This window comes from Podarcis erhardii (genome assembly GCF_964252035.2).
Source record: "Podarcis erhardii genome assembly, chromosome: 1".
NCBI lineage: Eukaryota > Metazoa > Chordata > Lepidosauria > Squamata > Lacertidae > Podarcis > Podarcis erhardii.
Window position 1 is genome coordinate 60,111,795 of NC_138497.1, and position 12,631 is coordinate 60,124,425.

At 41.6% G+C, this 12,631-nt stretch overlaps 1 long non-coding RNA gene across 1 annotated transcript; it reads right to left on the minus strand.

Annotated features, from left to right (window-relative positions):
• Positions 1 to 4,534: 4,534 nt before the first annotated feature.
• On the minus strand, positions 4,535 to 10,005 carry LOC309337733. The gene is made up of 4 exons (XR_014154527.1): positions 9,748 to 10,005; positions 7,904 to 7,988; positions 6,731 to 6,871; positions 4,535 to 5,157 (listed from the first exon to the last, which is right to left on the minus strand). It is a non-coding gene; the product is annotated as an uncharacterized lncRNA (long non-coding RNA).
• Positions 10,006 to 12,631: the final 2,626 nt, after the last annotated feature.

Sequence of the window (12,631 nt, forward strand, 5' to 3'; positions counted from 1 at the left end):
GACATGACTTATTTTTCAGAAATCCATGCTGACTATTGGTGATCACAGCATTCCTTTCTAGGTGCTCACAGACTGTTTGCTTAATGATCTGCTCCAGAATCTTCCCTGGTATTGATGTCAGACTGACTGGGCGGTAATTATTTGGGTCCTCTCTTTTCCCCTTTTTGAAAATAGGGACAACATTTGCCCTCCTCCAGTCTGCCGGGACTTCGCCTATTCTCCAGGAATTCTCAAAGGGATGGGAGGATACAAAGATTATGTCTAGGTTCACCACGGCTGCCATTGGGTCACCATCCAGAGGTTGACCAGATGCACAATTCCATCTCATCCAGGGAAGGGAATGCTACCAGTTGATGGAAACCACAGGAGGGGAAAGTGCTCTTGTGCTCGAATCCTGCTAGCTGGTTTCTCATAGGCAACTGTTCAGCCATTGTGAGAACAGGATGCTGGACTAGATGGGCCATTGGCCTGATCCAGCAGGCTCTTGTTATGCTCTTAAATAGTTATTTAGATTATGGTACGTCTGCACTAACGGCACAGGTAAATGATCTTACACCAACCATAACATACCATGGAGACAATGGTTCTAATCTGTTTGCAAACACGCCATTTCCATTATCTTCTAGCCAGCCAATCCATAAAAGCCGAAGCATCTAGAACTGTCACTGGATTCAAGGCTTTCTTCCTAAATCAATGGAAGGGGCTGGTGTCAGCTCCCAAAGGTGAACTTTTGGAAGTTTTCACAGGGCCTTTATTAGGCCTTTAAAGTGTTTGGGAAATGGATATACAGTGGTACCTCAGGTTAAGAACTTAATTCGTTCTGGAGGTCTGTTCTTAATCTGAAACTGTTCTTAACCTGAGGTACCACTTTAGCTAATGGGGCCTCTCGCTGCTGCTGTGCTACCGCCACACAATTTCTGTTCTCATCCTGAAGCAAAGTTCTTAACCCGAGGTACTATTTCTGTTAGCGGAGTCTGTAACCTGAAACATCTGTAACCTAAGGTACCACTGTACAGATAAATATAACTGAAAAGAGGTGGCATAAACTATGGTTATCTAGTCTGTATTGGTCAGCTTCAGCATACAGAAGGGAGAGTACATTCAAAGTCACCCACAGGGGCACTGCACAGTGGTGCAACTTTCCCGAATGACATCAGGGACTCTCACCAAATTGCTGATGCTGATGTAGAGGTAAAGGTACATTCCACCATTTATGGTGGGAATGCCCAAATGTTGGTCTGATGTCTATAAAGAAATATCTAATGTCTGTAAAACTGATTGCTGTGTTGTATTTATGGGATGGGCTTGTGGGTACTCCATTCACGAAGGATTTAGTAACATAGATGCTGACTGAAACTCATATTTCAATTGCATAAAAATGGAAAGGCATAAAGGATTATACCATGCTCTGGTATAAGAATGTGTGGGCAACTGTAATTAAATATATATATATACAAATCATTTAAAAGTTTCCACTGGCACAGACAACCCAGAACACTTTTAAGCCATTTGGTGGGACTTCATGCACAAACTGGACCCAGTGCACAAACTTACCTGTCTGCATCGATGGGAGAAATTTGGCATATCAAAGGTTGTTATCTGCACTGCTCCTGTAATTGTCAGCTTTGTATATACAGTGTTAGTTTCTTATTAGTGCTAATGTGTCTCAGTTCTGCTCAGAGCGGCTCCATTGAAATTAATGGATCCAAGTTAGTCATATCTGTTTCAATGGGTTTACTCTGGATGGAGCTAGCATTGAATACAATTTATTGAGCTCAATGGGACTTAGTTTATTTTTATTTTTATTTTTTTAAAAAAAACAGTAGATAACTAAATCCTAGGGCCATTTGTCACACAAACTGCATTCCATGAGATTTATGGCATATCAAATATTTGTTTTGCCAATGTGGGAATTTGCTGCCATGGCTCAGGATGAGTCTTGCATGCCTTGCTATTCTGTTATGTAACACCATAGTCTGCGATTAGGAAATTTCATGGAGCTCTATTGTTCATTTTCTTATCTGAATGGTATTTTTTAATGCAAGTACATATGCTTCTCTGCCAGAAAATCAAGGTCAGACAGAGACAACAGCTACAAATCAGACAGAGTATCTTCTGTGCCAGACATTGGGAAAGGGATTCTAAGCAAGGTTTGGATATCAAACCATTCATGGATGACTATCGAAACCAAAATATGTGACATTATAAGTTTCTCAACCTGAACTGGCTTGCAATTCATTTCTGGGTCCAATTCATGGTCCTGGTCTTGACCTATAAAGTCCTATCTCAGTACCGAATGGTACCTAACCATACCCCAAGATCATCATCAGAGACTATTCTCCAAGTGCCCCCTAAATCACTGTATTTTCAATGCCAAGCAACTACTTCTTCTTTTTTGTGCCTTTCAATATTTTAAAAATCATTTTAACATCTTTTTTGTCTCTGACAAATTGATGGAGCAAGGAAGATCTGCTGTTGCTGCTCTCTTTAATTGTTTGTTGCTTCTTTTAATTATTATATATAGTATTTTATTTTATTTTATTTTTATTATTTTATTTTTTGGTAAGGAGCCACCCTGAAGATATTTTTTGATGGGCACAACTCACTTGTGAGGCAGATGTGTGGTTGTCCTTTTTTTCTGAATCAAGGGGAAAATGATAGAACTCTCTAGGGTAAGTCTAACCTAGAGAAAGAAATGCCCTTGGGGAATAAGGGAAGGAGCGTATCAGACAGCTCTGAGTGAGCCCTGAGAAACAGGCTAAGAAGGCAAAAGTAGGAGCCGCCTTGAGTCTCTGTCAGGGAAAAGGCAGAGAATAAGAATAAGAATAACAGGAGTAGGGCCAATTCAAAAACTGTAACTAGGGCAGAGAATCTTAGAAGATGAAGAACCATTTAGCACAGCAGTTAAATCATCTGCTTTGCATGCAAAAGGTTGCAGGTTCAGTCTCCACCATCTGCAGGTAGAAATAAAATATACCCTCACCTGAAACCCAGTACAGCCACTGCCAGCTAAGCTAGATGAACCTATGGTGTAACTCAGTATAAGACAGCTTCCTATCTTTTCCTCTTAGGCCAGGCACGGGCAAACTTGGCCCTGCAGATGTTTTGAGACAATTCCCACCATCCCTAAACACTGATCCTGTTAGCTAGGGATGATGGGAGTTGTAGTCCCAAAACACCTGGAGGGCCAAGTTTGCCTATGCCTGTCTTAGGCAGTCAATGACCAGAACCTTATTCATGAGTTACTCATGTGTAGGGCCTTGCTATGTTGGCAGAGAAACAGGGCTGCAATTTTAGGCCCCCCAATATGTCACTACACCTTTCTGTAAGAAATGGATGTTGCTCTTGGTGGTCTGCAAAGAATATCCAGCAGGCTCTGCATCATGGCAGCATCCATGCAGTGGACATCTGTGGATGCATACTGGCAACATCTATCAAATATATAGGTGATAAAGCTCTGCATGCAGAAAATCCCAGATCTTAGCACTGGCATATCAAAGGATCTTACAGCACAATCCTAACCATGTCTACTCAGAAAGGAGCCTTGTTGAATTCAATGTATCAGATTTCCAGAGATTGATATTTTAGTTTTAGTTAGCAGAACTGGGCAAGACCTTTGCCCTAAAGACTTGGGGAGCCATTGCAGGTCAGAATAAGCAGTCCTGGGCTGGATGGACCAATGGTTTAACTCAGACCAAGATCACTTCATTGGTATCGTACCACTTAGTCAACTTCTGAATCCCTGCAAATGAGGAAGGAAAAGAAGTATGTACAGCAAGCCAAGCCATTTATTCACAGTCACTATTGAGGTTCATTTTAATTAAACAGTTTTCGAGTGGCATGTCTTCAAAGCCCAGATCCATTTAGAATGTTGAGATCTAAACAATCACTTCCAAACATGTCCATCTTGTTTTTTTAGAAGCAACTATTTACATCAGTGCTTCAGAGGGATGCTGATCTTCCTGATTCAAGTTGGTATGGGTGAGTCTTTGCATATAGGCAGCTGTTGTAGACTCAGGCAGCAGGTCAGCAACTTGTGCAACAGGAAGGAAGTCATCTCGCTTTGTCAAGACAGTGGAATTGTCCAATTGGCTGCCTGGATTCAATAAGATTGCATTCAGCCTATCCAAATACTTAGGTAGCAAATGGCTACAGGTCTGTTCCAGCAACAACTTCATGAACACCAGTTGACTGGACTACTTTGCAATTCACTGCTTATTATAATCTAGGCCTATTTAAACAAATGGACCCTAAACTCAGTTGACCCTATGAAGAAAAGAATCATTAACTAGCCCCTTTGAAAACTAGCCTCTTTTTTTAAAAAGAGTGTCCTGTTCTATGACATTGTCCAGTAAGGCACCATTTGTTCATTGAAAATGCATATGAGCTCTTTTAAGAGTCCTTCCTCTTTTCAGGAAACCTACGGGACAGTTTGTAATCTAAATAAGCACTGAAACAGGACCATAAAATGAATCGCGTTAATATAATTACAACCACTAAAATCATCAAATGGCCTGATCCCATATTTAAGCTACAATAATGAGGTAACGGGGTAGGGGGGATATTAATCCTACTACTATCACTGCTCTGGGAGATCTAATTATATAATGTCGTATTCAGGGCTGTGTGGCGGATGGAGCCATTCCTGTAACATTCCAATCAAAGTGATCTCACTAGCATGTGAAGGAAGAGTCCAGCTGACAGATTTGGGACATGTACTATTTAGTCAAGAGGCCCCATGTACTATTCATAAAGAATTAACAACTCTTATATTGACAATGACATTATTGTCAGAAGGTCTTTGGAAGGGGAAGAAGGGGGGGGGGAGCCTCCATAAACTCTCTCTCACACACCCTGTGAAGTTAGACTCTCTCTCTCTCTCTCTCTCTCTCTCTCTCTCTCTCTCTCTCCAGCCTCTTTTTTCCCAATGCTGATGTAATCGCCAAACATCTCCAACAGCAGCTGCTTAGCGAAACCGGGCACCTTCTCCCTAGTCCTTTTCAGAAGCACACGCGGCACTTTCCAGTCCCCTCAAGACAATTGGGGCCTTTCTTTTGCCAATTAGCTATCACTTCAAGAGCCCCCGCGCTGTCCAACGGGCTCTTAAGAACAGTCTTTGCAGGAAACAACACTGGAGGGGCTTTTTCTTTTCCTTTCCTAGACAAATTAAAAAGGAAAAAGGAGGGAGGGAGAAGAAGGGGGAAAGCAAATCAGAGCACAGAAACTTCCCAAAATGCATTGCTCATCAATTAGTCCAGGGCCGCATGCAAAAGCACCCATGAGAGTCAATCTCATAGCGAGGAAGAAGGCGGCCGGTGGTGGTGGTGGTGGGGAGGGAAATGCTCACTTTCTCTTTGGGAGACTGTTTCGGTCAGTATGTTAAGCAGATGTGACAGAAAAGACTGTTTGTTATAGCAAAGCTCAGAGTTACAAAAACTGTACAAGAAAAGGAGTTCTTGGAAGGCTGGTCTTTGCTTCTCTGTGTTAGGGGCATTGTTATTTGTAGCAAAGTGAAATAGGAAAGCGAAGCTTTGTGGGGCTTGATTTTGCTAACTATTGGTGGAGATAAATAAGAGGGGGACTTTGCAAAAGCCCTACTGTAGACCAGTGCAAATGAGACTCAGCTACTGTGCTTTCAAGAAAATAAAACAGGTTGGGTTCATGGGAAACTAGATATTGAGGCAGAGGCAGATTGAACTGTAGTTATTGCCTCAGTTGGTCTGCCATGGTAGGGTATGATACAGCTACTTGGCCCATTGAAGTTTCAATTCCTTGAAAGCAAAGGAGCTGAGGGATACGACTTTGGTTTATTGTAGTAGGCGGCATTTTTTCATCTCCGCCAAGCTAAGCAGTTGGCCCCTTATCTCTCTCGCCCTGACCTAGCCACTGTGATCCATGCGACGGTCACCTCCAGACTGGATTATTGTAACTCGCTCTACGTGGGGCTGCCCTTAAGACTGACCCAGAAACTCCAGCGGGTGCAGAATGCCGCGGCGAGACTCCTTATGGGGTCTTCGCTGCGAGATCACATTCAACCGGTACTACACCAGCTGCACTGGCTCCCGGTGGAGTACAGGATCAGGTTTAAGGTGCTGGTTTTAACCTTTATAGCCCTATACGGCCTAGGACCCTCGTACCTACGGGACCGCCTCTCCTGGTATGCCCCACAGAGAAACCTACGGTCTGCAAATACTAACATCCTCAAGGTCCCAGGCCTCAGAGAGGTTAGGCTGGCCTCAACTAGAGCCAGGGCCTTCTCGGCTGCGGCTCCAATCTGGTGGAACGCTCTGTCACAAGAGACTAGGGCCCTGCGGGACCTGACATCCTTCCGCAGGGCCTGCAAGACAGAGTTGTTCCACCAGGCCTTTGGTCAGGGCGCAGTCTGACTCCCTCCTCTGGCAACCTGCTTAGAATCTTGCTTAATTAGTTGCCATTAATTTGATTTTAATTGATTTTTATAATGTAATATTTTTAGAATGTGTGAATATCTGATTGTTTGATTGTTGATTGTTGTTAGCCGCCCTGAGCCCGGCTTCGGCTGGGGAGGGCGGGATATAAATAAAATTTATTATTATTATTTATTATTAGTACTTTACTCCAAACAAGGTGCCTTTTGGTCCCTGTCAGGACCAAAGGTCACTAGTTACCTAACTCTGATTTATTGTGTGTGTGTGTGTGTGTGTGTGTGTGTGTGTGTGTGTGTGTGTATTCTTATAAAAATTGCCCTTACATCAGGGATGGAGAACCTCCAGAAGTTGCAGGAGTGCAATTGCTGTCAGCTTTGATCATTGGCCATGCTGACTAGAGACTCTGCTCGCTGGGACTGATGGGAGTCCAATGGCTTACCTTGAGGGATACAGGTTTCTCATCCCTGCATTAAAACATATGATTGGAGTAAATCTTTTCTTCACATATTGACCAAACTCACAGCCAAACTCACAAACTGAGGTCAAGTCGGCTGGGCCTGTTGTTTACACTGTCATTTTGACAGGTTCAGATATCATCAGCTAAAGACTGAGCATTTTAACTGGAGCCCCAAGCCATGAAACCTCCCAGGCCCGTGTAGAGCTTGTCTGAGGACCAGTACAGGGGTCTTGTTTTAATAAAGTTATAAACGCAAACAAAAAAGCAGAGGGTCTCTGATGGGACCCCCTGGCCAGCTTAACCCTCCAAAGCCTGGGGCAAGTGTACCCAGCTGCCCGTCCCGTCCCATTCCCGCCCCCCGCACAGGCCTGGAGCTTCTCAAGAGGTAAGGAAGATTCATCTCCACTGCCCTTTCACATGGGTTGTAAATCCTCTCAGTTTCATCAAGGTTTCCAAAGAAGTTGTATTCATTTTGGTGTTTCATTTCATATGCAATATGTACTGGTTTCAAATAATGTTTTGGTCTTGGCAATTTTTGGTGGTTGTAACTGCTTTGAGTTTAAGAAGCATGGGATCAAATTATAAATAAATCATATTTATTTACATATACAATTTTATTACTCAGATCTCTACGATAAAGTTTCAGAATGATGTAACATACAAGAAAAAAAGTCAATACATACTACAATTTTATGGAAGTACAATAATCTATATCCACCAGTCCAGTACTAGTCACACTTTAGCAGTACTTAGAAAACTCATTTATAAAAGGTTCTAGTTCATACTGTCCCAAAAGGAACTAGTTCAAGTTAAAGCTCGTACTTTTATAAAACAAACTAGTTTGGTTCAAGTTCATCCAAATTGACTTTTTAGTTCATGAAAGACTAATTCTTTGGAGGTGGGAAATCAGCATTCAGAATATGATAAACTGAAGTATAGGGTCCAAAAGTAAATCAGGGGCTACACACAACTAATAAGATGTCTAAAAGACAGAATTGTCTTTCCCCATAATTCTATTTCTATCTTGGAAAAGGCTTACCTGTTTAATTTCTGCCTGCTACACAGCAGGCACAAGACAGCATTCACTTTGTTATTTTACCTGTACTTCACACTGCAAGCTTCCCCTGTGGAAGAAAATGAATCTCTTCAGCAGAGAAGATACTGGTAATGCCTCATATTCCTTCTTTCTTTGCTTAGCAACAGTGATTTTGGTGACTGAGTGACCATAGCAACAGCAATACCTCCATATCTGCCTAATAAGACACATAATGTTGCCTCCATGTTTTGTTTTCTAACTTTCAACTGACACTTTAAAAAATATATATGAAAGCTTCCAGGCCTCCTACTGGAAAAGGGGAATGAACATGAAGATTAACTAGAAACCATTCAAAGTTCCACCCCAAAATAACCTTAATTCACCTTTAACTCATCCAGCAATAATGGGAACTATTTTCAGGTGTAGTTCAGAGATTTTTGAACTAGTTCAGTGAACTTCATTAAACCAAACAGGTTTATTCCAACCGCTGCACTTTAGTCTATATCTAACCCAGAATGAGGGTACTTAAGCCAACAGAGTTATGCAAACTTAATTCTGGGTTCGATTTAAGCCTCTGTTTTGTGTGGCTAGTGGCCCAGTTGAGGGGAAGGGGATCCCTAGATGCAATAAACACAACAAACACATTGTGCTTAATGGGGATCAGATGAGAATTGTATTAGTTCTCTATTTCTGTGTCAGGATAAATTCTTCTTATAACATATCAGTGTTGACCTCATTATTCACAATTATCCTGGGGGACGGATTATAACAGGCAGCGTTTTACAGTAATGGATCAAGTTACTTTTCGGGGGGGGGGTATATTCTATGGCTTTTGCGCCACAGTCCCATGCATGTCTACTCAGAAGAAAATCTCATTAAGTACAATGGATTTCCTCCCAAGTGTATAGGGTTGCAACCTTAATGTCCAGCATTGACTTTTGCCTCACACCTCCCTCTTCTGGAATTGAAGATCTTTCCTCTGCTTCACCATAAGAAAGAAATATTCCCAATATACTATGGTAATTTTAGCTCCATGTATGAGATGGGAAATGCACACACTGGGAGATTCATGGGATGGGAAGCCCCATGCTGTACATCTTTGTCCAGATCCAGTAAGGCAGATCCGCGTGCACAGCTGATTTGAATGTGTATCTTCATCTGGATGGACTGTGAACATTATTATGCTTATCCTATCGAACTGGCTGAGTGCATCTTTTGATGCAAATGGGGCTGCATGTCGCCCCCATTCCAGACCACCAGTTGTTATGTATAACTAGATCTCCTTGACTACAATGGGACTGTGGTCAATGTATGTCGTATACACCTCTGTGAAAAATGGTGATATACTCATAACTAATATATTGTCATAGTATCTTGATTATATGCTTTTTTAAAAAAACAACAACCAGATTCAGTATTTTTGATCTTCATGACCTTGCAATCAGGAGGAAGATACTTGAACAACTAATCAGAAAAATAATAATTACATTTTAGGTGGCCTCCAATTTGCAAACAAAAATTACTGACATTCAATATCAACAGTAAACAAGGATTATGTTCGGTATCAACTGCAATGGGTTCTAGTCCGTAAAATTGTGTGCGGTGTGTGTGTGTGTGTGTGTGTGTGTGTGTTACAAATTTATTTTCCTTCTTTGTATTGAAATATTTACATTCTGCCTTTCCGCCTCATTTAAATTACCTTCAGGGTGCTTACAGCTCATAAGAAAATGACAATTAAAACATCCTAACCATCACCACAAGCTAACCACTATAGGAAATAAATAACGTGTGAAAATTATATCTTAACACAAAATTAAAAGAATAAGGAAATAGGATACTTAACTTACTCTTATTAGTCACATATTCAGAGAGGATGGAAAAGGCAGCAACACAAACCTAGCAAGGGCCTTTTGACTAATACAGAGGTCTCGAAGTTTTCTTTTAAAGATTTTTTAAATTAAAAAAACCCAGAGATCGCCAGTGCTTATCCCTTAGCATCACAGGTTTCCTACATTTATCAGACTGGAAAGGTAAAGGCATCTCTTTTCAATGTATTTACCTAAGGTCCCACAATTCCCTGTACAATGAAGTGAAAACAATACAGCCTTTTAGAGGAGTCCTGTTAAAAGCCAAATCAAGGAGTTTTATCTTTAAAGGGCAAAATCTGAAATGTTGACAAAGTAAACAACTGTTTCAAGACCTTGTGATTATATGCATGCTCCAAGTTCTTTCAATGTTACATTGTGCCGAGAAGGACACAAACCACATGCCTCTTACTTACTCTTCGGCAACGAAAAATGTCACAAAAGTACTGAGAGAACAGGCAAGCATTGATAGAAACTAGAGGAAAAACTATGCAAGAGTAGCTTCCCCCTCAACCTCAGATTTTAAAAAAAGAGTTCATTTTAATATCGTCCTTGCATTTTAATCAAATTTGCATCATATTGTGTGGGATGCTGATCAAACCTGTGACATCAATTCTGAGCTGGTGTGGTGGCAAGGACTGTTCAATTGCTTCAGGAGTGCATCAGCCTTCATTCTATTTATTTCTGTGAAGGAAGGGAATGCTGTCAAGATGGCTGGGATTAAAGTCCCCCAGTGAGGGAGGCTGAGGACTGAGAGGTGGTCCCGGGATGTAGCAAAGCTAAGGGACAGGAAACCTAGAATTAAGGAGGTTGAAGGGAGATTACAGAGCAGGCAAAGGACTTAGAGGGACATGAAGGAATAGTAGCTTGCTTGAGAGAAAAGACAGCAGGGACTGGAAATGAAAAATGGGACTAATCAGAGAAGGAGTCACAGCATTCAGTTTCAAAGCATTTAAGGTTGAGGGAGCTATATGCTTTGATGGGAAAAGAAAGGCATACTAGGAAGGCTGGTCAAGATATAGAGTGACTAATTGCTACATCCAGACTATGCCAAGGGATTCTTCTTGTTGTGGGTTGGCCAGTATAACTGTCAAAAAGCAGGGGGGCGGGGAGGCATATATTATTTGAACTAATCAGCCAATTATCTCACAGTAGACGTCTAGCACTTACTTGACTATGTAATAAAACATTTTAATAGAATGCCCAGGTGCCATGTACTAGAATTCCAAAAACTAATTTGGAACCGGTTCTGAGTTTGAAGAGGTATTTTACTAGGCCTCAGACCCAGAGTTGGTTTTCAACATGACAGGCACTAGAAGGTAGTCCACCTGGCTGTTGGCCCATAAAGGTAGGAGCGGTGACAGAGGAGAAGAGACCTCAGATACAGCTCTTTGCCCTCATACCTACAGGGTGAAAAGTGGAGTATTGAAAGGGGGAGGAGGAAGGGGAAACAATTTTGGGAAGGGAACAATTTGGGAGTCAAAATGGGAAAGGGTTGCATTCTTCAGTAGCTGCAACTTCCAAAACCAATGTAAGGGGAGCCCCACATAGATCACATTGCAATGATCCATATTACAAGGTGACCTGGGCATGGGGCACTGTAGCAAAGTTATCTCTTCCAGCAACAGTCAGAGCTGGCATACCAGCCAAAGCCGATAAAAACCAATCCAGTGGCAATGATAGATGAAGGCATACTCCCAGCCTATATACCTGTTTCTTCAGAGGAGTGCAACCCCATCCAGTGTGGGAAATTATAGTCAAATCCAACAATGCATTTTCTTGCTTTTTAGTATGTTTTGGTGCTGATGACCACAGAGTTGTATTGCTGTTGGCAGACTCAGACCATAGAAATGTAATTGACAGAGAGGGTTCTATGTGATATCATTTCCCCATGTCTCTTGAGTAGGAAGAATCAAAGAAGTATCCCCCCCCCCTCTCTCTCTTTCTCTCTCCGACCAGAAATGGGGACAGACATGCCCTCTGCTTGGTCCATCTCAGGCTCATGCCTGAGACTGTTTTGACTGTAAAGTAGATTTCAATTGATCCAAAATACAGCCGCCAAATTACTGGCTGGAGTTCCATTTAGATCACATCTAACCCCCGTTTTAAAACAGCTACATTGGTTGATAGTTCATTTACAAGCCCAGTTCAAGGTATTTAAAGTCCTAAATACATGAAAGACAACCTACTGGGAGTTGAAATCAGTCGTGCTGGTAGTTACACCACCCTCAGAAGTTTGCGGGTGGGGTGGGAGAGGCTGTTCTCTGTGACAACCCCTAAGTTGTGAAACACCTCCCCTGTATATTTTCAGGACCTACCCTATTTCTTGTAATTGCTTTTTTCTGTAATTGTAAGTTTTTAAAAACTGCTTTTAATGTTGTGGTTTAAATTGCTGTAACCTGCCCTGGGACCTTAGTGTGAAGGTTGGGGGTAATAATAATAATAATAATAATAATAATATCCTTTAGGGAATTAATGCACCACCCATTTCTGATCTTTTATTTAGTATTAATGGTCTATCTAGATTTTGTTTACGATCTCTTTGAACATGGAAAGGAGGGCAGAGAGGAAGGAAAGAAAGTCCATTTCAGCAAGCTCCACTGAAAACTGATATGTAACTTTGTTCTGGCTGATCAAGCTGTTAACCAGGAATGCTGTCAGGAAGAAGGAAGCATGTTCTGTTGCGTTTTTTGGAAAAACAGTATACCTGAATGATTTTTCCTCATTCCCTGTGAGAACATACAAAATCAGACAAGGAGGTGAAAAGTAACTGTATCACCTTACAGACAAAAGTAACTTTCTGATTGCAGTTATTTCAGATACTTGGCAGTCTAAGGAAGGAAGGAAGGAAGGAAGGAAGGAAGGA